This window comes from Oncorhynchus mykiss, chromosome 14 (genome assembly GCF_057628025.1).
Source record: "Oncorhynchus mykiss isolate SJ-2025 chromosome 14, ASM5762802v1, whole genome shotgun sequence".
Classification (NCBI taxonomy): Eukaryota; Metazoa; Chordata; class Actinopteri; order Salmoniformes; family Salmonidae; genus Oncorhynchus; species Oncorhynchus mykiss.
The window spans coordinates 16856760-16880110 of NC_143035.1; the positions used below are offsets into that span (position 1 = coordinate 16856760).

The following is a 23351-nucleotide window of genomic DNA, read 5'->3' on the forward strand; positions in this document are numbered from 1 at the left end:
TCTCCTCTGGATATTCACAACAATCCTAATTGATTTTAACAGAGAAAAGGTTCATGTTCTGCTGTACAACCCCTTTCTCTTTTTCATGATTGTATGCTCAGAATGATTGGCTTCCATTTTGTCTAGATGTTCTTGGTCCGATCACAAAACAGGCATTTTACCATCTGTGGACTGAGTAATGACAGCCCCCGGAGACATTTCACCTCCAGCAGACTTTCCATGGGCCTCTCTGATTACAGTGTCTGACTGGATCCCAGTGGGTGGCAGGAGAAACAGGGTCCTGAGCATGAGAAAGTGGGCAGCCCATGCCAGACCTGAAGCTGGACGAAGGCCTTAGCTCGTCTGCCTAGCAGCATCCTTGGCCATCTGAATGCCATGGAGGTAATCACCCACATACTGGTCAGTCCCTCTAGGATTTAGCTGCTGCAATTCTGACATTTGGCAATATGGCAATATGCAAGGATGTTGCCCAATTTGTAGCAAAAAATGTGCTTACGTTTTTTTTTTACACGTGGCTTGATTTAATGATATGATGCATAAAATGTTATACCTTTATTTAACTAGGCAAGTTAGTTAAGAACAAATTCCTATTTTCAATGACGGCCTAGAAACAGTGGGGCAGAACAGGGGCAGAACAGCAGATTTGTACCTTGTCAGCTTGGGGACTTGAACTTGCAACCTTTCGGTTACTAGTCCAACGCTCAAACCACTAGGCTACCCTGCCACCCCAAATGTGCAGTGACTGGTTGAAATTGCGAGCCCTCTTTTTTTTACTGCAGTGATGGGTCAGTTTTATGCGATAATACTGCAATGATTTGACTGTTTTATGCGGAAATAGTGTGGTGATTGGTCAAATTTTATAAGCGGAAAATATGTGGGAATTTTTGATTCTGCAAAAAAAAAAAAAAAAGTGAATGGATAAACTAACTGATAATTTGGATACGTAAGTATGGTGTCCATTTTAGGACATCCATTCAACGTTAGAGATTATAACTTCCAAAAATCAATATCCTACAAAAACTGCATCCAACATGCTGAAAAATGTATCAAACAATAAATGTCCTAAAATTGTCACCGTTTACAGGGCATTCTACTACCGCCTGCCATTTCAAAGTCTCCCTGAAACACAGGGACATCCAGCATGGCCTGCCTTTGTGGTGGAGCTGGAACTCTGCCAAATATGTGGGCTTTCAGTCCACAAAATGTGTCTCAATGTGGGGAACGGCACAGAGGGTAACAGCAGGGTCTGATACAGTAAGTCGAGAGTGCACACTGCACGTCATGCTCTGTGTTAGTAAGAAGTGACTGAAATTAAGATAACCGGGGTAAGGAACGGCATACAAGAAAAACTGAGGTGAGAAACAATGAACGCTGGAAACTGTAGGCCTATATTACACGGAGCCAATCATCCAACCAGTTTGTTAGCAACATAGGAAGAGGTTAATAGCATGGAAAGATAAATAGAGGGGGAGCCTGGAGGTGTCAGTTGCATGTTTGTTTGTCAAACCCCGTTTGTTGTACAGTGGTTGCCGTGTGGTTACCTTCCACAAGAGCGCATGACAACATATAAGGAGATAATTGCACAGCGAGGTGTTTGGCCCCCGCCAAGTCTCTCCCAAACTTGGCATTTATGCTATTGAGATAATGAGATGTGTCAAGGAGTCCGCTGATGTGCTCAAGTTTCGCTGCTCTGCATCTTCAAACCAGCTCAATTCAGTCTCTCTTGTTCGAATGTACACAGCTGGTAAAGACATCACAAGCAGATTTCTCCTCCATGAACCTCCCCCTCCATAGATTTGCCTCATTGCATTTGCTTGGCAACAACCGTCCAATCCCTTTGCTCTAAGATGGCTGCGTGGGCGAAGCCACTTAAAATGAAGGGCTGGCCAGACAAAAAAATGCTTAACATGCTTTTGTTGCTGGAAGCAAGTCTTGCATTAAGAGAAATGCCACTAATTTTCAAGAGTGAATCACCGCAATCAGAATGCACTGCCATCGTGTTCTTCACAGAGATAAGGACAATTGGCATCAACTCGAACAAGATAATGAACGCTTCTTTAACTGCAGCAGCACATACTGTACAACTGAGTTGGATTGCAGAAGCAGCACTGCTTAAATGCATAGCACTCCAATGTGTTCTGACCCTAGTAACCACAGACCCAACACTCAGAATAATTCCCTGAAGGTTTGCGGCTAGAACAGGGCTATGCTGTGTTGCATGGATGGAGAAGTCTTTGTAAAAAAGTGGCCGATGTGCTATTCTTGTTATATTCGAAGGAAATTGATCCTTCCCCCTTGCTAGGAAGACTGTGTACTTTCAATGACAAAACTGCCACATCTCTCACAACATGGCCTTGGAAAATCTCCAAAAGCAAGAATATATTATCCCAGTTGACAAAGCTTCTCTGTCAGAGTGGCTGACTTTGACAGCTCTTGCACCATATTTTTAACTGACATGAAATAGGAATCTGAACTACTTTTGCTTTACTGCTTATTCCAATCAATTGCTGATTTAGTACCCTATTACTTTTCAGGAACAACCGACAAAATTCCAAAAACATAACTTTACCAGAGTATATTCAACATTAAATATGCACAAAGCATTGAGTCAACAGCAGGCTGACATGTTGATAAATGAGCACATAAACATCCAAGTGGATATCCAACGTCATTTATCAGGAGTGGGTAATTAATATGAACGTCATAGCATTAAGCCTAAGTGTGATGTTGTTTCTGTGGGATATCACCTTTGCTTAAACTTTTGTTTTTGTACATCATGATACATTTTCATGAAGACTAATGGGGTTGCATTGCTCTGGTCACCATGTTATTCGTACGCACTGTTCTTTGTTAATAAAAGAGAGAACATAACTAGAATATTTAAAGATTTAGGGAAAAAATACCATTGATTGGGTAGTCAATGTAGCCTACTGTTGCTCAATTGCCCAATTACTGTCTGAAAAAAATATTTGATCAAAACAAAAATGGAACGTCTTCAAAGATGATTTAGACTGACCATGTATTGGAATTTCACCAATAACAGACAACAAACAGTTATGTCGAAAATTGCATTTTGAATACAATGTTTGCCGTATTAGGAATGCATCATGACTTTGTAGAATGTTAAATGGATTTGAACAAACTAATGTCATGTGTGAAAGGTGCCTGCATTATAACAGTAACAGCATTATAATGGAATAAAGGAGCTCACCCTGCCAGCCTGCTTTGTGCCTCTCCAAATTATGGAACAAAATACCGGTGGTCCTCTGTTAATATCCTCGGAGGGAACTAAAGTTCCTGTTATCACATAGAATAATAACGAGGGCAAAAACAAACTCAGCGTTCATTAGAGAATATCATAATTAATTGGGGAGAATAACAAATGTCTGAAAAAATAAATAAGTGGTGGTGCAATACTTGGAAACGTTACTCCCCTTGCAATCCCATGCTCTTCTAAGGAAATCATGGCTCTACCTGGGCAAACAGATAGACCCAATGACAATGAATCAGTTGAAACTGTGCATCAACTAAGTCATCCTCATTGATGTGGAATGTATTGGAAGGCAACATATTGCCAAAGCACATGTTTAACAAGCTCTTGTGTGATTAACAGATGGGGAAAGCAGCCTGTGGTGTGTAACGCACTTTTTAATTACACACAACTTCCGACCATTAAAGGTGTTTGGGGTTTGACAGGCTTTTGATGGAAATATGTAGGTCTGAGGTGGTATTCTCATGAGATATACACATGGAGAAGTACTATCCTTCACAGTCATGTTCATGATCACCTTGATAAAGACTCCCAATCCTCTATTTTAAGGATTTAAGGATTCCAGATGAAAGAAAATCATCTTCCAATCTAACTCAATCTAATATGGGATTGGGTTGAATTCACTCAGTCCTGTGTGCATCCTTATTGAATAGGTGGAATGACATTCCTTTGAATAGTATACTTCAGGCTTGTTGTTTTATTGCTTCAATGGTATTCATGTTGCATGACAGACACTGCTTTTCTCTCTAGTCGTTATCGGTGTTCAGCCCATTCATTTTATAGTCACAGTTTTGAATCTATATAAATGTGCAATCCTGACTGATGTGGTTTTAATGGTTTGGAAAATAAACATAAATCCCTCGAAAGAGCATTTTGCTCGATCGTCTTCTAAATGACATAGATGGGGGATGATATTTGATTATCGCCGTTTCATTGGCTTGACACCTTGTGTGTGTGTGCGCGCCTGCAAGCACACGCCCATGTATGCGCACGCACACCCACACATTACACACGTATTGCGTTCTATTTATACATGTGTTCAATCTATCTCCTGTGCATTCTCTCAGGTCTGTCATGTTGACAAGCACTGTATGGTAAGCTTGGGGCAATGTTATGACAAATATTTCTATTCTTGCTTGCTCACTGCCTACCAGCTATATCTTGAACAGATGATATCAGACATTTGCCGGTTAGGAGAAAGCCCAACACACCACAGCTACTAAAGGTCGACTATGGAAAGCTAACATAAATGTTCTAGCACTCAAATATTCCTGGTGTCTGGTATTTGTACACACTAATGACATGCAGAATTCACTGGATGTGGTCCAAAAGAGATTAAACACACAGGACTTCAATAAGATGTCTTAAAATGATTTAAGATACAACTCGTATTGCATACATGCTGTATGTGTTTAGTATACTTCTATATTTTAGTATAGTTATGTATTTTAGTATAGCTGTGTAGTTTAGGATAGTTATGTGGTTTAGTATGGTTATACACCACCATGAATTTTTTTGGCCATTAAAATAACATCAAATTGATCAGAAATACAATGTAGACGTTGTTAATATGTTGTAAATGACTATTGTAGCTGGAAACAGCAGGTTGTTTTATGGAAGATCTACATAGGCGTACAGAGGCCCATTATCAGCAACCATGACTCCTGTGTTCCAATGGCACGTTGTGTTAGCTAATCAAAGTTTATAATTTTAAAAGGTCAAAACACTAGTCTCAACGTCAACAGTGAAGAAGCGACTCTGGGGTGCTGGCCTCCTAGGCAGAGTCATATCTCAAAGCCATATCTCAGACTGGCCAATAAAAAGAGAAGATTAAGTTGGGCAAAAGAACACAGACACCGGACAGAGGAACTCTGCCTAGAAGGCCAGCATCCCGGAGTTGCCTCTTCACTGTTGACGGTGAGACTGGTGTTTTGCGGGTACGATTCAATGAAGCTGCTAGTTGAGGACTTGTGAGGTGTCTGATTCTCAAACTAGACACTGTAATGTACTTGTCCTCTTGCTCAATTGTGCACCGGGGCCTCCCACTCCTATTTATATTCTGGTTAGAGGCAGTTTGCACTGTTCTGTGAAGGGATTATTACACAGCGTTGGACAAGATCTTCAGTTTCTTGGCAATTCCTCGCATGGAATAGCACTCATATCTCAGGACAAGAATAGGCTGATGAGTTTCAGAAGAAAATGCTTTGTTTCTGGCCATTTTGAGCCTATAATCGAACCCACAAATGCTGATGCTCCAGATAGTCAACTAGTCTAAAGAAGGCCAGATTTATTGCTTCCTTAATCTGGACAACAGTTTTCAGCTGTGCTAACATAATTGCAAAAGGGTTTTCTAATGACCAATTAGCATTTTTAAAGTGATAAACTTGGATTAGCTAACACAACGTGCCATTGGTTGCTGATAATGGGCCTTTGTATGCCTATGTAGATAAACCATAAAAAATCTGCCGTTTCCAGCTACAATAGTAATTTACAACATTAACAATGTCTACACTGTATTTCTGATCAATTTGGTGTTATTTTAATGAGCAAAAAAAAATGCTTCTCTTTAAAACAAAATAATGGACATTTCTAAGTGACCCCAAACTTTTGAACGGTAGTGTATATTTTAGCATAGTTATGTATTTTAGTATAGTTATGTATTTTAGTACAGTTAAATATTTTTGACATGTAAGTCCACGATTTTTCTCATGCAAATATTTTTTAATTGTAAATTGATTAGCTAGCACACTCCAACATCCCACAAAACCATACTAACACGTATAGTGGATTTGAAGTATGTCACAATGGTAGCCAACCCCCTTCTGTCAAAGGGTCAAATAATCACCCTGTCCATCTCAGAGTGACACGTCTTAGATTGTAACTGCAATCTCCTCCCCAGAGGGCAGGCAGACCACTGGAAGTTAATGGTTAACAGCTTCATGGGATCCTGACCATTGCTCATCCTGATAGAGACTGTACCCCCCTCCACCCACCCTCATTGTCCCCATCCACCCCCCTCTAGGGGACGAGGGACGATGGCGGGGATCATTTCATCATAATACGCCCCCCAGCCATCGTCCTCAGCAACTGCCACGCTGCGTTACCACGGCAGCCTCGGAATGCGGAGGACAGGTCCTGCGTGCTAAAGCACAAATAGAGAGAGGAAGGGAGGGACAGAGAGAGAGAGAGAGACTCTCCCCCCAGGGTGTCCACAACTCCGCTCACGCAGAAATACTTGACATTTGTATGTCTGCGAATCAAATAATCTTTGCTTGGAAATGGAAGAGTTATATAATAGGTATGAGACCTTGAAGTCTAGTGTGGTCTAGTGTGGTCTGGAGCACAGCTCCCCACCAGGGGCCACCACTTTTCACTGGAGTCAGTTCCTCTGCCTTTTGTGAGACAGCGATGTTCGTCCACCCCACGAAGAGGACAAATAAATCAACCCGACCCTGTAGCCATTGAAAAATGTGTCTTTTCTTCCTGTGTGCTGACCTTTAACAAGCCGGTGGGTGTCAACACACCAAGGACAGGACATACTGAGAGCAAGTAGTATTGGTGCTCCATGTGATATTGGTCTTTTGTCCATTTGAATGATACGGTACACCATTCACTGTGTAACAACAATGGTGGTTTTTGTTGATAAATAAAAGAAAAAACAATTTGAGCTGACAGATGAATGGAAACAAAATTGGTAACAAGACTATGGCTGGGATTCAATCCGGTCGCTTTTTGTCGACATTGCGGCTTTTAAAGGCAATGTTTGCAGAGATTGCAATCACAGTAAACACTGCAGAGATCGGCTCTATCGGAAATTACCTTTAAATACCGCATGGTCGACAGCACTCCACAGAATGAATCCCGGGCCTATGATGGAGTGAATTGTCAGTAAACATATCATGTCGTGACATCTCATTTTGATATACTGCAGCCCTACTGTATAGTTAATGCAGGAGGAATTTTCAGTTCATGTTCCTATTATAGTCTGCCTGTTCTACAGTATATAATACTGCTCTCTAACCCTATAGAGTACAAACCCAACAAGAAAGCAAACACATGTTAGCTTTCTGCAAACATTAATGTAAATATGCAAATAACCAAAACAGGGGCTTGAATATTGTATGACAACAAACAAGCGGGCCAATCCAGGAAAGAACAAATGCCAAGCGCAACTGTAACGAAGTGCACAGCACATCAATCAGATGGAAGTTGGCCCGGTTTTAGAAATGTAGTTACATTTACATTTCGCAGCCATCTGTAGTACAAAATAACAGAATTTCATGCATTTCTTCCAATCTATAAATACACAGCAAAGGAGGGGAATAAATACAGCTATAAACGGGCAGAGAAAACCTCAAATGGAAAAAAACAGCAGAGTGAAATCTGAGCACAAATATCTAATGTCTGCAAGTTTTTTTCAGGAAAACTTAATCACTTGGAGTTATATCGTTAGGGTACTTCACTTTCACTTTCCTAGGAAAATTCCTGTGTAGTGGAAATGATGAAAGCAGTTGAGCTATTACCTCTATGTGGAATTGAGGTCGATTATAATAGGTTTCTATCGCATTTTTAAAAAACTTTTGTAAAGAGGTACCAAATCTACTACTAATACTGCTATAACAACTGGGCCATTGTGCATATTGTGTGGCTAAAACATTACTTCTAGAATAGGGCCATTATAAATATTGTGTAGCTACAACATTACTTCTAGAATAGGGCCATTATGCATATTGTGTAGCTAAAACTTACTTCTAGAATAGGGCCATTATGAACATTGTGTGGCTAAAACATTACTTCTAGAATAGGGCCATTATGCATATTGTGTGGCTAAATTATTACTTCTAGAAAAGGGCCATTATGCATATTGTGTAGCTGAAACATTACTTCTAGAATAGGGCCATTATGCATATTATGTAGCTAAAACATTACTTCTAGAATAGGGCCATTTTGCCTATTGTGTAGCTACATCTGCAGGGCATTAACAGGGCCTTATCCTAATCATCAACACCCACCCACCCACTACTTGCACTTTGTCCCTTCATTCAAAGCGATCAGAATTGTATTTATGTCCTTTGTTGCAAAGATGGAGCGGTCAACATTGCTATCCCCCATTCATCTTCTTAGTTAATGAGATGATACTGTCCACATCATACCATGCATGAAAGGGAGAGATGTCTTGGAAAGAAATAACAATGATGAGAACTGAACATCACATATCATACCTGTTTCTATGATAATATCGACTGGGTCAAAATGTGCCGAACAAGGATGTGTAGGCCTTGTCTATTTAACAATTTTCACGTAATAGAGAATATAAAGTGAAAAAACATTTGTGATGAAATAACTTTTGTTTGTAAAAAATCGATGCGCCAATAGACACGTCGCTGCCATTTATAAGCTTCCTGTGAGTTTATACTTTAGCCGTGCAACAATTTGTCACCCCCGCCTTGTGTTTTCAATGCCTTTTGTGGCCCTATCAATAAACCATCCAATGTCACATGCTGGGTCCTGTTATTAACGTCTGTCTCTATTGTAATCTCGCAAAGAAATCATTGATAGCTGTCCTCCATATTTCTTTACAATCCCACCACAGACGTATCTCTCCCGGGAGGTAGGGGGGGAGAGGGGTAGTGAGAGAGAGGGAGAGAAAGAGAGAGCGAGAGAGAGAGAGCGAGAGAGAGAGAGGGAGGGTGGAGAGGGAGGGGGAGAAAGAGACAGAGAGAGGGAGAGATAGAGAGAGAGGGGGGAGATACTCCCCTCTCCACTCTAAATCTACCGTCCCACCTGAGATAAGAGCAGAATTGAGTTATTGAGCAGGCGGTTTAAGATATAAGCTTTCACTAAAGGGACACTCAAAAGAGTCACAATGAGAAGAGATTGAATGGTGTTTCATTACTTGTGGGCGATTCCTGTGTTTCCTCTCTGCATGTCTACAGCAGTGCTTCCATTAACCTGCGAGATCAGGAGCTTGCTATAGTGGAGAATGCAAGGCAGTTAACCCACTGTTCCCCGGGCGCCGTGGATGTCGATTAAGGTACCCCCCACACATCTCTGATTCAGAGGGGTTGGGTTAAATGCAGAATACACATTTCAGTTGAAGGCATTCATTTGTACAACTGACTAGGTATCCCCCTTTCCCCTTTCCCTGTATGTGTGCCATTCAGAGGATTAATGGGCAAGACAAAACATTTCAGTGCCTTTGAACTTGATATGGTAGTAGGTGCCAGGAGCAACGGTTGAGTGTGTCAAGAACTGCAACGCTGCTAGGTCTTTCACGCTCAACCGTTTCCCGTGTGCATCAAGAATGGTCCACCACCCAAAGGATGTCCAGCCAACTTGACACAACTGTGGGAAGCATTGGAGTCAACATGGGCCAGAATCCCTGTGGAACGCTTTCAACACCTTGAATACATGAGGCATCTTCCCTCATTCAGAATGCTAACATATTTTTCCTGACACAACAGGCATGGACAACCACTCCCGCTGGGTATCATACACCATTAGTCCACCTCCAACAACAGCACCTCCACAAGGCACAACGTAATGACAAAGAAGAAAGGGATACTATTTACAGTGTAAGGAGCTGACAGTAGGTTTTATTGGTTTTGAGGGAAAATGGCCCTGGTTCTACTTATTGCAATGGGCATGGACAAGGGAGAAGTGCTTTGCTTTGTACAACTCCATCGCCAATCACACCCAGCGTGAGATAATAGCGACCATAATACACTGTGTAGCTGCTAATGGAAACAAGGGGAGTTTAAGAGCACAGAGAAAGAGAGACAAAGGCAGGAGGGAGAGAAACAATTATGATGTGCTTGATTCACCCTTGTCAAGAAAAAAACACGGCTCGTTTGAGAATTAAAATAAGGATGAGATGGGGGAGAGCAAGAAGAGCCCGGGGGTGAGAAACAGCACAGCATGGTGGGTAATGGCTTCCGCCATTTTGTGCCTCTGTTAAACATTGAGGTAGTGAGGAGAAGTGTAATCACATGAATGTCTTCTGTGCTAATGGGAGATGTTGTCGCCGAGTCATCCTTCTCATGATGTCACAACAAATACACACACACACACACACACACACACACAGCAAGGGTCTACTTAGAGGCAAAGGAAGTCGTATTGCAATGCTACATGTGACAACCTGTGAGTGTTGAGTCTTAAAGACATTAGCTCACAGTCAAACCGAGTTCACTGTGGTCCTAATATAATATTTGTGACTGTTCATGCAACAGCATTCCAAATGAATGTGTTCGCTTCTTGAGAAATTGTCACAATGTCTATATCGGTAGTTTCTTTGTTATTAATAAAGGCAAAGGACACGAGTTGAACTCATGGAAATTAATGCAGTCTTGTAAATGTGAATAGCAAATGATTGCAAAGGAAAATGTGGAAAAGCACTTAGCTCGTTCCTCTGTCTGTCAACCTGTTGTTATCCAACGATGCGCACAATCAAAAGGATGTCTAAGAGAGTAACTGCTCGAAATTCTAAAGTCAACCCGAAGATATATAAAGATATTCACCTATCTGCTATTTCAGTCTTAAAAATTAACAAAAAAAGTGGAGCTGAATGTTTTTATGATTCAGCTCTAAGTCCATTCTTCTCCCTTGAATCCATGCTGGAACTTCCTCTGACATAGCTCTCAATGGGGAACAGACTGCTAGGCTAACCTACCTCCATTTCTGCAGTTCCTGTACCTCTTAACAAAACAGTTAAGTTTCACCTTGTTTCACATTGCTGTGGCACAAAACCTCCGAGCACAATGAACAGCACGACTCAACAGTCCACGTCGAAAAGTACCAGACATTTACAAAAATAACCTTGGTTGGTCAAATAATGGGCCTCTTATTGTTAGACTTGTATATCCTCCTGCATATTGCACTGTGACATAACATCATTAGAGACCTGTGCAGAAGAAAAGAGAGTGTAGACTTCCCAATACGCTCACTCAACTGATGTAGTGCTATCCATATTGTTCATTCTATTTCTATGGCTGTTTATCTGGTATGTGTTGTTTACCTGGTATGGCCCCCTTGGGCCATATGCAAGGTGAGCCAGTTCCATAAATAATGTGCAAGTTCCTCTTTCCCAAACAATGAGACACTTACAGTTGACATCTATGCTTGATGTATGCCAAGCAATTCAGCTGTTCCTTCAAACGGAAAGTTCTGCAGCTGTGGATGTGTTTGCTAACATTGTGCGTTGGTCTATAAAACTGCAGCACATGCAAGTATCTGCTACAGCATTTCACTGGACAGAAGCAAAATGTCGGCTTGAACTTACTTGTGTGCATTATTAAGAACATTGTAAACTTCTGAAGACGGTGCTAAAACAGAATCCAATAGGAAGACAATAACACCAGGGAATATGCTGTTGAGAGTAGGGCTGTAATGCCTTTAGAATGAAGGCTGTGGTGATTAGAACAAGATCAGCTCACAGAATATGTTTCAGCGCTGAGCCTGTGGACAGTTTCTCAGTAAGGCAAGACACAGGAGCTGTCCAGGGTCCTGAAACCAGCTGTCCATGCTAGAAAGCAGCTCTCTGCTGGGTTCAAAACATCAGACCGAGCCGACAGCTTAACCCGGAGATCAGTAATGTTCAGACAGCTTTCCCCCACTGCTGTACCTTCTTCTGCCAAGGAGAAACCACCTATTGACATAAGTGCAATACACGCCTTTCAGATCTGAATATCTTTCACAAGTTTTCTAATGTAGCCTGCACATAAACTGAGGTGATCCACATGCTGAAATAATGCTGTTTTTTTCTTTACTTGCAAACTGTAACATGGAGAACAGTTTGTCAAAAAGAGATTGACAGTATCTTGTGAATGTCATTGTCAAATAAGCAAAGACCATAGAGTGAGCCTGTCAAGGTGAGGATATGACATCATGCCGTCATTAACTCGGTTTCCATCCAAATGACAACAGATTTTCATTAGAATATTCTATCTGTGCATTTTTCCTTTAAACAGACTTATTTTGGATAAAAGGCTGTGTGTGCTCATGCAGTGGACATAAAAATAACTTTACAGAATAAAACATTTTCATTGCATTTTCATCTCACCGAGTGTACAAACACTAGGAACACCTTCCTAATATTGAGTTGCAGTTCTTGACACAAACCAGTGCACCTGGCACCTACTACCATACCCTGTTCAAATGTACTTAAATATTTTGTCTTGCCCATTCACCCTCAGTGGCACACATACACAATCCATGTCTCAATTGTCTCAAGCTTAAAAATGATCCTTAACCCGTCTCCTCCCCTTCATCTACACTGATTGAAGTGGATTTAACAAGTGACATCAATGAGGGATCATTGCTGTCACCTGGATTCACCTGGTCAGTCTATGTCATGGAAAGAACAATGCTTTGTAGGCTCAGTGTATAGCAAATGTTCCCACTCTGGTCTTGGTATGTGTGGTACAGTATAGCCAATAGCTGGCAGATACAGTGCTAACTACAGTACATGTTGAAATTATTATTGACGAAAAAGGCAGATTATTTTTATTTGTCAAACAGCAGCCAAGCACCGATCATCATGTCACCGGAACAAGACCCTGGACATTTATTGGATAGGAACATCATCACCGTGCACTTTCACCATCCAGTGAAGTTAATCAGAACTTTTTAAATATGTAGCCTAATAAACTGCATGTTTTCCTGAGTTGGAGGATCACACAACACACAGTATCAGCGTGTGACTCCGAGTTTACTTCGATATGATGGTTATTATATCAATGTTTTCACATAAAGGCGTTTCCACCGTCCATTATTCATTGTACCGACACATATCACACCATGCCAAACGAGCAAATTCTCTGCCACGGGATGGTTTTTCCATACTGTCAATACCGTTAAAACTATTTATTTTACTTTTTCAATACATTTTAATATTTGTGTCTACATTTTAAGTAAAAACCTGCAGTCAACTTGTGTGATACGTTAGGACATAAAGCAGATTGCGTTCTTCATTTCACCCGTCACATTATTTTACATTATGAAGCTTACGGTAGTTCCCCAGAACAGTTGAGCCAGTCATGTGTTTGTTTGTAAATAGCATTTCTTTGCAACTCTGCCTAGAAGGCCAGCATTCCGGAGTCACCTCTTCACTGTTGACGTTGAGACTGGTGTTTTGCGGGTACTATTCAATGAAGCTGCCAGTTTAGGATTTGTGAGGCGTCTGTTTCTCAAACTAGACACTCTAATGTACTTGTCCTCTTACTCAGTTGTGCACCGGGGCCTCCCATTCCTATTTATATTCTGGTTAGAGCCAGTTTGCACTGTTCTGTGAAGGGAGTAGTAGCACACAGCGTTGTTCGAGATCTTCAGTTTCTTGGAAATTTCTCACATGGAATAGCCTTCATTTCTCAGAACAAGAATAGACTGACGAGTTTCAGAAGAAAGTTATTTGTTTCTGGCCATTTCGAGCCTATAATTGAACCCACAAATGCTTATGCTCCACATAGTCAACTAGTCTGAAGAAGGCCAGTTGTATTGGTTCTTTAAGCAGAACAACAGTTTTCAGCTGTGCTAACATAATTGCAAAAGGGTTTTCTAATGACCAATTAGCCTTTTAAAATGATAAACCTGGATTAGCTAACACAACGTGCCATTGGAACACAGGAGTGATGGTTGCTGATAATGGGCCTTTGTACGCCTATGTAGATATTCCATAACAGATCTGCCATTTCCAGCTACAATAGTCATTGACAACATTAACAAATGTCTACACTGTATTTCTGATCAATTTGAATGGTAGTGTATATATAACTTTATGAGCTTGATTGCCTGTTTTTGATATTTGCTTACATTCGCGTTGTGCTAATTAGCATATTTAGCTAGCAACCTCCATGGAAATTCAATATTTCTTGTGCTAATTTTGTTAGCATTCTGGTAATGGGCATTTTAGCATTTTTTGGGGACACCCCCTTGTGTACTAAGCTGGTAATACCCTAAATCCCGGGATGAGCAAAGGATGGTATGACAATATCTGGATACCGCCCAACCTTACTGTCGACAGTTATAAAATTGTACGGCATGTCCTGTTTCCATCAGCCCGGTCGTGACTTTTTTCATGCGTCAGGTAATTCATCTGTATGAAATGGTTGGAAGGAAACCTGGTTAATGTAAATAAACGTTTGCATGGTCTCAAGTCCCAGTAGTAACCATCATACTATGTGTCTCTTTAGGCAAGACTTTGTGATAGGATTTAAATATCCTGTGAATGCCCCCAGAAGGCATGCCGTGCCGTACTGTTTTATCGTTTTCCTCCCACTCTGAAATCATATATGTACAGTATTTAATTTCACTCAGTATGAACAAAAAGATGTTCAGTTCTCTCAGTCCTTCACCTCTAAAGGCATATCATAATGCATGTAGCCTAATATGCTAAATTGATTTCCCCCGCTTCAATATACATATCTACCATTCCTATTTACAGTGTTTTGCCTCCTGTGTTTCAAGTTTGGATTCTGTGTGTCAAATTAATCTGAAAGCCACTGACTTCTATTTTCAGTTGCACTGTTTATGCCAGAGGCAACATTATATAAAAAAAAAGGAAAACCTCAAGAGGGATTTAACGTAAAAAGAAGACGAAAAAAAACACACTCCTAAATAGATTTAAAAGCATTGATGTAATAGGCTCAGAAGCAAATCCTTGAATAGATCACTATGCCAGTGTTATTAAAATGCCATATTCAACCACTGAAAAAGCCCTGGGACATGGGAAGTGCATGAGACCACACAGATAATCAGTGCCACTGAATGTACAAAAAGAGGTCATCTCAATTCTCTGTGGTAGGAAATAGACTTGGCATGGGGGCGTCATTTTGGACCACTGGTTCCCCATTCTCCATTCTCCACAGTGTTATGAGCACTGGTTCTCTGCAACCCGGTAGTAGTAATCATTTTTATAGCCCTTACTTAATTAAAACGTCAGAGCAATATGCGGCCGAGTTCACCAAATTAAAAATAAATTAAGATGGCAGATGTGGCCTTAATGGCTTAATCCAGCCTTTATATTGGCTCCAATAAAGCATAGCCACAGTCCAATATTGTTCAATACCTGCTATCTTCAACAGAATCTACTTTAGCAACACTTTAGCTCAATATTTTAACAAAAACACAGACAACAACTTTAACACATGCACATAATGACATGGCAGACACTGTCTGTTTCCTTCTCTTCATTCCAATTGAAATGTAACCCTGAGTAGGAATGTAGTACAATTAAATTAGGGGGACCCAATTTCAAGCGGGACCACTCCACTGATAAGCTGTAAGAGTGATCTGAGAGAGCACTCAGGGTTCTACTGCTACATTATGACAATATTAGACTTAAAACAGACGAAAGTGGAGAGAGTAGAAATCAGATGGGCAGAAGGAGAGAGAATAAAATAAGTCTAATTGTGTTATGCCTCAGGGCGATGAAGGGTTTCAGAGAACAACATTTTCTTGGGTGGGCACATGCCAGGCACATGCAACACAGGGTTAGCATTTGAAACTGAGCATTTAAGCATGTTGGCTTGACGCGTTTGACACCTCCGTGTAATCATATGTCATGTACTCTATGCCCTTTGGGAGGAAAATTGCCTCAAAGGAGTGGTAAAGAGGATAAGGTCAAAGATCAAGTGAAGTAAACTCAATTTTCTAAAGAAGGTGGGGGTGAACCGTGTACTGTATCTATTCCAGTTCTAACTAGTCAGTCAGCCCAAGTTAACCGGAACCATTAACATTACTTTAACCTCTAGTGACTCCCCATCCCGCATGAGGGAGCGTAATCATCGACTGACACTAATTAGCATTACGCAACGGACATAAATATTCCTAGAAAATATTCCTATTCATGAAAATCACAAGTGAAATATATTGATACACAGCTTAGCCTTTTGTTAATCACCCTGTCATCTCAGATTTTCAAAATATGCTTTACAGCCAAAGCTAGACAAGCATTTGTGTAAGTTTATTGATAGCCTAGCATAGCATTTTGTCCAGCTAGCAGCAGGTAACTTGGTCATGGAAATCAGAAAAGCAATCCAATTAAATCGTTTACCTTTGATGAGCTTCGGATGTTTTCACTCACGAGACTCCCAGTTAGATAGCCAATGTTCCTTTTTTCCAAAAATATAAATTTTGTAGGCGAAATAGCTCTGTTCTTCACGTTTGGCTGAGAAATCGCCCGGAAATTGCAGTCACGAAAACGGCGAAAAATATTCCAAATTAGCTCCATAATATCGACAGAAACATGGCAAACGTTGTTTATAATCAATCCTCAAGGTGTTTTTCAAATATCTATTCGATAATATATCCACCGGATGGAATAATGGCTACCTCTGTATTTTACGTGAGAATCACTCTGGGAGCATCAGGTGACCACTTGTGCAATGTAGCCGCATACGGGTATTTATTCAACAGAAATGCGTAAAACTACGTCACAATGCTGTAGACACCTTGGGGAATACGGAGAAAAAGTAATCTGGTTGATATCCCATTCACTGCTCAATAGGGATTTGATACCAGCAACCCTCCGGTTGCCAGCTCACTTCCCGGGATTCTAACTGGCAACCCTCTGGTTGCTGCCTCACCTCTCTTAGGTTACCTGCTGCCCATAACCATATTACCCATGTAATGCCCCACATATAATCAGTTTGTTGACAAGGAAATTCCCTGACCCATCAAAAAATAACGTGTTGGAAAATTTACAGTAAATATGAGTACATTTATTTTTTTATTTTTTAAGAAAAACATTATTTCCTTACCTGGCAAGGCCTCTGATAGTAGATGTCCATACAGTGTGACTGAAGAGTAGTTGAGCAGTCCTTAAAAATCCCCAGTGCCAACGGAATTCACAGGTCACTTATTCCAAGATTCCAATGTCTGCAATGAAAAAAAGAGAACAAATTTAATCAGAGATACAGTGGGAGTTTTCTGGTGATAGCACAGGTCTGAGCAGTAACAAGCCCAACCAACCAAGATAAACATCCTTGAAGACTGTCAGCCTAAGGAAGACAGAGGAAGGCCGCTAAGTCGAAGAAGGAAAAGACCTCTGACATATGCAGAAGTATCTTCCTTAAACGCTTGAGCAGCTTGATTATTTTTCTGCCAAAAACGGCAGCCGAGGGACACTTCATTAAATCCTAATATCTTGACCGACCAACTGGCCAAGGAAAGGGTTTAATGAAAGAAGATCCTGATTTAACTCTTAACTGTATGTTTTGGCTACTAATGTAAGTGTCATTGGAGGGGAAAGGATGCATTCATTAACATATATGATTATTCATATCAATCCATTTTCTTTTAGTCGACCCAGGATGCTATAGCTCTTCCTAATGAAGGGGAGGAGACTCAGTTTACTTGAATCAATGGTGGAGTTCCTTTAACATGGCTAAACTCCGCCCACCCAGGGCACCGGGCCATGAATTACATCATTCAGTGAGAAATACTTAATAAGACAGTTACAGTATGATGACATCAACTTACATTGTGAGCACAACTACCATGCATTACATTCATATGAAATTCACTGTAATTTTAGAGTAATGAAAATCAATGATGTTGCTTTTATCAGTCCTAGGTGTAGATAAACCTGAACAGATAAGAAATGTGATAAGTAATACAATTAATTGAACACCTTGTGAGTGAGATGGGTTTGCTCCCAGAGGACAAGAACTGATACTGTATGTTAATATGATTGAGGAAAATCACACTTCCTACTATCAAGTCATCTAGCTATCCACTTAATAACACTCTCAACAATGGAGAAACTGCATAAAGGTGGAGGAATTCAGATACTATGTCATTGTTTCAGCACAACCCACAAAGCTTTAACACTACGGCACGCAACATGGTCCAATGTGCTAATAAATCGGCACCATTTACTTTTGAGTAATGGAGAGCAAAGTTTGCTGCTACTGTTTGCTAACCTAACTATGCTATCGCTAGTCCCATAAAACATGATGTTTTCTAATGTTTATGCATAGTCTAGATAACATTTTGTATTGGCCAAGTAAACGTATTGTTTTTCAACCAAGTTAAGTATTTTGCCAACTATTTTTCATAATTGTTCTGCATCTGTATTTAAGCTATAAGGCATGAGGGGTTATGGTATATGGCCAATATACCACGGGTAAGGGCTGTTCATATATATGACGCAACACAGAGTGCCTGGATACAGCCCTTACCTGTGGTATATTGGCCGTATACCACAAACCTCAGAGGTGCATTATTGCTATTATAAACTGGTTACCAATGTAAGTAAAGCTGCAAAAATAAATGTTTTGTCATACCCGTGGTGTATGGTTTGATTTTACACGGCTGTCAGGCAATCAGCATTCAAGGCTAAACCACACCGTTTATTATTCGTAAATATAACTCTGGATCCAATCTTCTCCTTCACCTGTGCTGAAAGCCACCTGATCTACTATCTTAACTAGTGCTGCTCAACACCACCTAAATGACTTGCTCGATCTTCTCTCAACAGTGTCTTTGTCATATTTAGTTCTGGTACTGATTTGCACACATCGATCTGTATATTGGTATTAAAGATAGAGAAATGAAGTCTCTCGTTGTGCAGGCTGAAAGTGGATGGCTGTTGGTCATCCAGGAAACACACAGTAAGTGCCCAATGTGGCAATCTATGATAGCAGTGTAGGAACTCAACTTCGTGGAGGCTTTCGAGCGGAAAGCTTTTCCTTGTAATCTCCGAATTGGTCAGCAGAACAAATCTCCAAAATGGACACGTTAAAGTTCTGGTAGAACTTTTTAAACTGAGCTTGACGAAGCAGAAAGGCATTTGACTGGGACATAAGCCTACAATATCCTGTCCAAATGATTAGACAAAAGAGGCAAAGGCCTGTCTGCACAACACAATTATACAGTTCCCGGTATTTCAGAGCATGAGTGTGAAGTGTTTTCCCCCTGTTGTTTTCAGCATGTCAAAATATGAGCCTTTATATAGCTTAGTTCACCTGAGCACTGACAATGTTCTCGAAAAACAAACAAACAAATTGTATTTTCTTTCACATGAAAACTGAGACTGCCCATGCAACAAGCACAGTCCGTGGGCGTTGACGAACCAACAAATGTTCAATGCCTTATAAATGCTCACGAACGTTGCCGTTTTCTGACGGCAGCCCACCCACAGATTGGAATAATCCGCCGTTGAAGGATTTGGAAGACTGGAGTCGTGGAGGGATTACGAAGCGGAAAATGAGTGCAGCTTAATTGGAGCAAAGACTTAATGAGAGTCCCTTGAGGACTGTAATCAGTGGCAGAGGAATGGCCCAGGTAGGGAGAGAGCACGGTCAAAGAGATCAGGCTTTCCAAATGATAATAGCAGGGTTTTTCGATTCCATGCCTGAGCCTGACGGTGAGGTTGTTAAGAACTGAAGAAGGGTGTCTCTGGTGTCCCTCATCACTTGCTTTATTTTGAGGCTAAGAAAGGTCATTTCAGGAGAGGTGCTTCAGTTCAACGGAGCATAAGTGGCAACAACATAATACCGATTCATGTAAAACAGATGTATGTCTATTTTGTCAATGGGGACCAGATTAATAAAGGATAGCTAGAATACATAATAATCTGTTCCAGGTAGGTAGAAATGCTGACCCTCTGAAAATGCTCTACAAATTAAACTACATTAGCTTCCTTTGCAGATGTATGCTATTGGATTACGTTTTCTTCAAGCGTTAGATCTTGTCAGGCATTCAGATAGACTTTAAGTTACTTTTGGTTTGGCTTCAGCTGTTTCTCTTCCTGGCAATACTTTAGTGTGAACACTTTGCTGACTATGTCATTTAGATCAACACCAGGTGGTTAAACGTGATCATTATGTGTGTACCACACACACACACACACACACGCACACACACACACACACACACACACACACACACACACAAACACGCACACACACACACATGCACACACACATACACGCACACACAAGCACGCTTTAGGTGTTGTTTTGTCTAAAAAATATCACCTAGTCTACACAGTCATCACTCAATGTTTACTCTCTTTCATTGTAAGATTTCAATGCCTACGTTGAGGAATCATCCGTTGACCAACCAGCTTCAGATGAATGCCTGAAAATCCTATATTAGTTTTTCTGCATGCCATTGAGAAATTGTAATTTCCCATCTGGATTCTTATTTGTTTACCAAATATTTGGTTTTAGTATGTGTCCTGATTGAGTTAGTAGCATTTTATTGAGCAGTTTCACCTTTGTGCAGTCTCAACTCACATCTCTGCACAATAACCATAAAACTCCACTTGTGTCTGTCCCCATATCTGTAAATCAACACTTAACCTGGTAGGATTTACTGTGTTACTTTGCATTCTGCTTCAATAATAATTTCACAATTGAATTGTGTTGCATTCAAGGCCTGGTGTCATATCTCAGTTTGTCCCGGACAAGGCTTGCACAAATTGCACCGAATGTGGATCTAGCGTTCATCTGACGATCGTTCAGCACACTTTGTTTTAGGGACCACAACATTTGTCACGCAATTCTACATGTAAAATCGGTGCGCACTCAGGTTGAGGTGCTATTGTACTCTCGGCCAGCAAACGTTATAGGTATGTCTGAGCTCTAAGAGAAACGTATGCCTCTTAATCTTTGCAGTCCACTGCAATCCTCACTCAAGCCCCTCTGGCTTGGTCACCATTGTGATTCCATTATGTGGCGACAGACTGAAGCAAGTCTGAGCTTGTGCATTCAATTCAACTTAATGACACACATATGCCGAAGGAGGTTTTAGGCTCAGCTGCATTGATCCACAGCTGAATTCGATTACACGCACACTGAGGACCATTAACAGCAATAATTTCTTCTTCTGTTTCAATGTGATGTCCAATTACATTGCATTAGCCAGAAGTTAGCCATCTAGATTAGCACTGACCATCAACATTTGATAGTTACGATACTTAGACTAGAGTTAACCAGGACATACAATTACTTTTGTGTACAACCAGCTGGGGCAAACTGCCATTGTACCACATGCAATTAATTGCTGCCTCCGAACTAGAGCAACAATAGTGGCTTTTGACGTCAGCAGATATGTATCAGCAGATATATTCGACATCACATTTTTATCAATCTAAATATCTCTCTCATCGTTGATTTCAATGGGGTGAATGGGGCCACTAATGTCAAGGACAAAATATTTATATAGTTCTACAGATAAACTGTCATCTATAACAATGAGTCGGTGATTTTATCCAAGCAGAATTTTCACGGTGATGCAATACATTTCAGTCATCAAGAGTGTAGATAAACAGGGAGGTACCCTAGGTAGAATTTGCTGGATACAAAGACATCATTAATTGTCTTTGAGAGTGAGTGTAGCACTGAGTGCAGAGAAAACATTGTCAGTAGGCATCAGTACATAGCCTAGGAATGTTTCCTTCTCTTCCAAAAAGGCAAACAGAGGTCAGTATTCATATTGTGAAAACTTCAGGATTAAAGTGATGTTCAAGAGAACAAATTGATATGTAAACGACGAGGATGAAACAAACAAGGGGAACTTAAGCCTGGAGGCACAGTCAGTAAAGAACAGCAAGTCAAAAAATGGACGCAGACAGACGGAAAGAAGTGGGATAAAAGTTGAATGCAAATGTACCTGCTGGGGCCCTAGACAAATACATAAATTTCCAGATAAAAAGAACGCGTGAAAAAAATATGGTTGTGGGGGTACACAGCAGTAAATTTTTTTAAAGAGAACCTTTTTTAGAAGATATAAAAGACGGATGAAAAGGGAGAAAACTGCTTGTGCCTTTGGCCTGCGTTGAGAGTTGTTGCTGAGAGCTTGGTGAATAAGACCCAGTAATGCCACGTGAACGCTCTTCCTACACAAAGGTTTATTGCATTAGTGCTCAGAGCGGCACTGTGTGTGAGTCAGACTCCGACAGTGGGACTGGCTTCATTAGACAAATCTTACACAATGGGCAGGGAAAAGGCCAAGACAGGCTCCCTCAGGAGACAAAGTGCTCTTTTCCATCTGCAGCATTGTCAAACTTAAACTGTGACATCTGTCCCAATTGAAGTGCTACTGCAGCTGATGTTAAGGAGAAGGAGTGTTAAGTCAGAAATTATCCGAACAGTTTTCAGTTATTGTTTTGAAGATGGTGGGCCTTAGGGAATCACTGCTAGTCATTTCTAAATTAATGGGTCCCTCAGAGACATGCAGAATATATAGTCAATGGCATTATTTCTACCATTCACACACCATCCTCCATACAGTGCCACCACACATGCTACCTTGCCGTCTCAAAGATAGCTCAGGTCAAAAGTAACTGCCTCCCTATGGGACAGTATTCCAGAACATGAGAAGAGTCACAGAATGGTATTCTGGAAGAGACCTGTAGGTCATGTTCTGCCTGAATCCCAAATGTCAAGGGTCGTGTAGGGTCTGTTATAAAGACTGTTATAAAGACACCTCTACTAACCTTTAACCAGAGAAGATCAGCAGCTTGAATTACTAGAGGGAGGGGCACATACATACATACATGACAAGTGCTAAAATACATTATAACCGCATCATAATGCATTATCATTATCAGGTTTAAATTAAAGTGTTACCAGAAAGCTTTGCACACACAGACAAGCAGACACTTCTTAAAATAGACTCGTACGCCAGTGTATGCACACACACACACACACACACACACACACACACACACACACGCACAATTAGCTAAGGAAGGTGATTTACACTCAGTGGCCTAAACAGCTCACACCCAGATGACAAGAAAGCGTGTGGCCTTCTCTGATGTGATAACACGCCACCAAATCTGTATTTAATTGGGAGGATTTCTCCCCACAAGAGCCTGACGGAAAGACAACAGCGAGCAAATAATAAAGCTTAAATGAGATCCAAGAAAAAGTAGGGGAAACAAAAATAAACCAACAAGACAACAGACACAAGAAGACTAAACATGTAATCCTCCACATCCTGTTCAACTGATCAGCTTCCTGTGCACAGTACCTGGCACATTCCTCTAATTTGTTGGCTCCAAATGTTAAGCAGAATCATGTCCGACACATACTTCAAGCCAAACGACAGTAAAAATGGTCGGCCGCCA

At 40.8% G+C, this 23351-nt stretch overlaps 1 protein-coding gene across 2 annotated transcripts in view; it reads right to left on the bottom strand.

The window, feature by feature from the left end:
* LOC110488917 (leucine-rich repeat and immunoglobulin-like domain-containing nogo receptor-interacting protein 2) overlaps positions 1 to 23351 on the bottom strand; it is a 299614-nt gene that overhangs the window by 179445 nt on the left and 96818 nt on the right. For both annotated transcript variants that reach the window (XM_021561383.3, XM_021561382.3), the window contains exon 3: positions 17029 to 17146. The gene's annotated coding sequence lies outside the window, so the exon portion shown is untranslated. The remainder of the gene's footprint in view (positions 1 to 17028; positions 17147 to 23351) is intronic.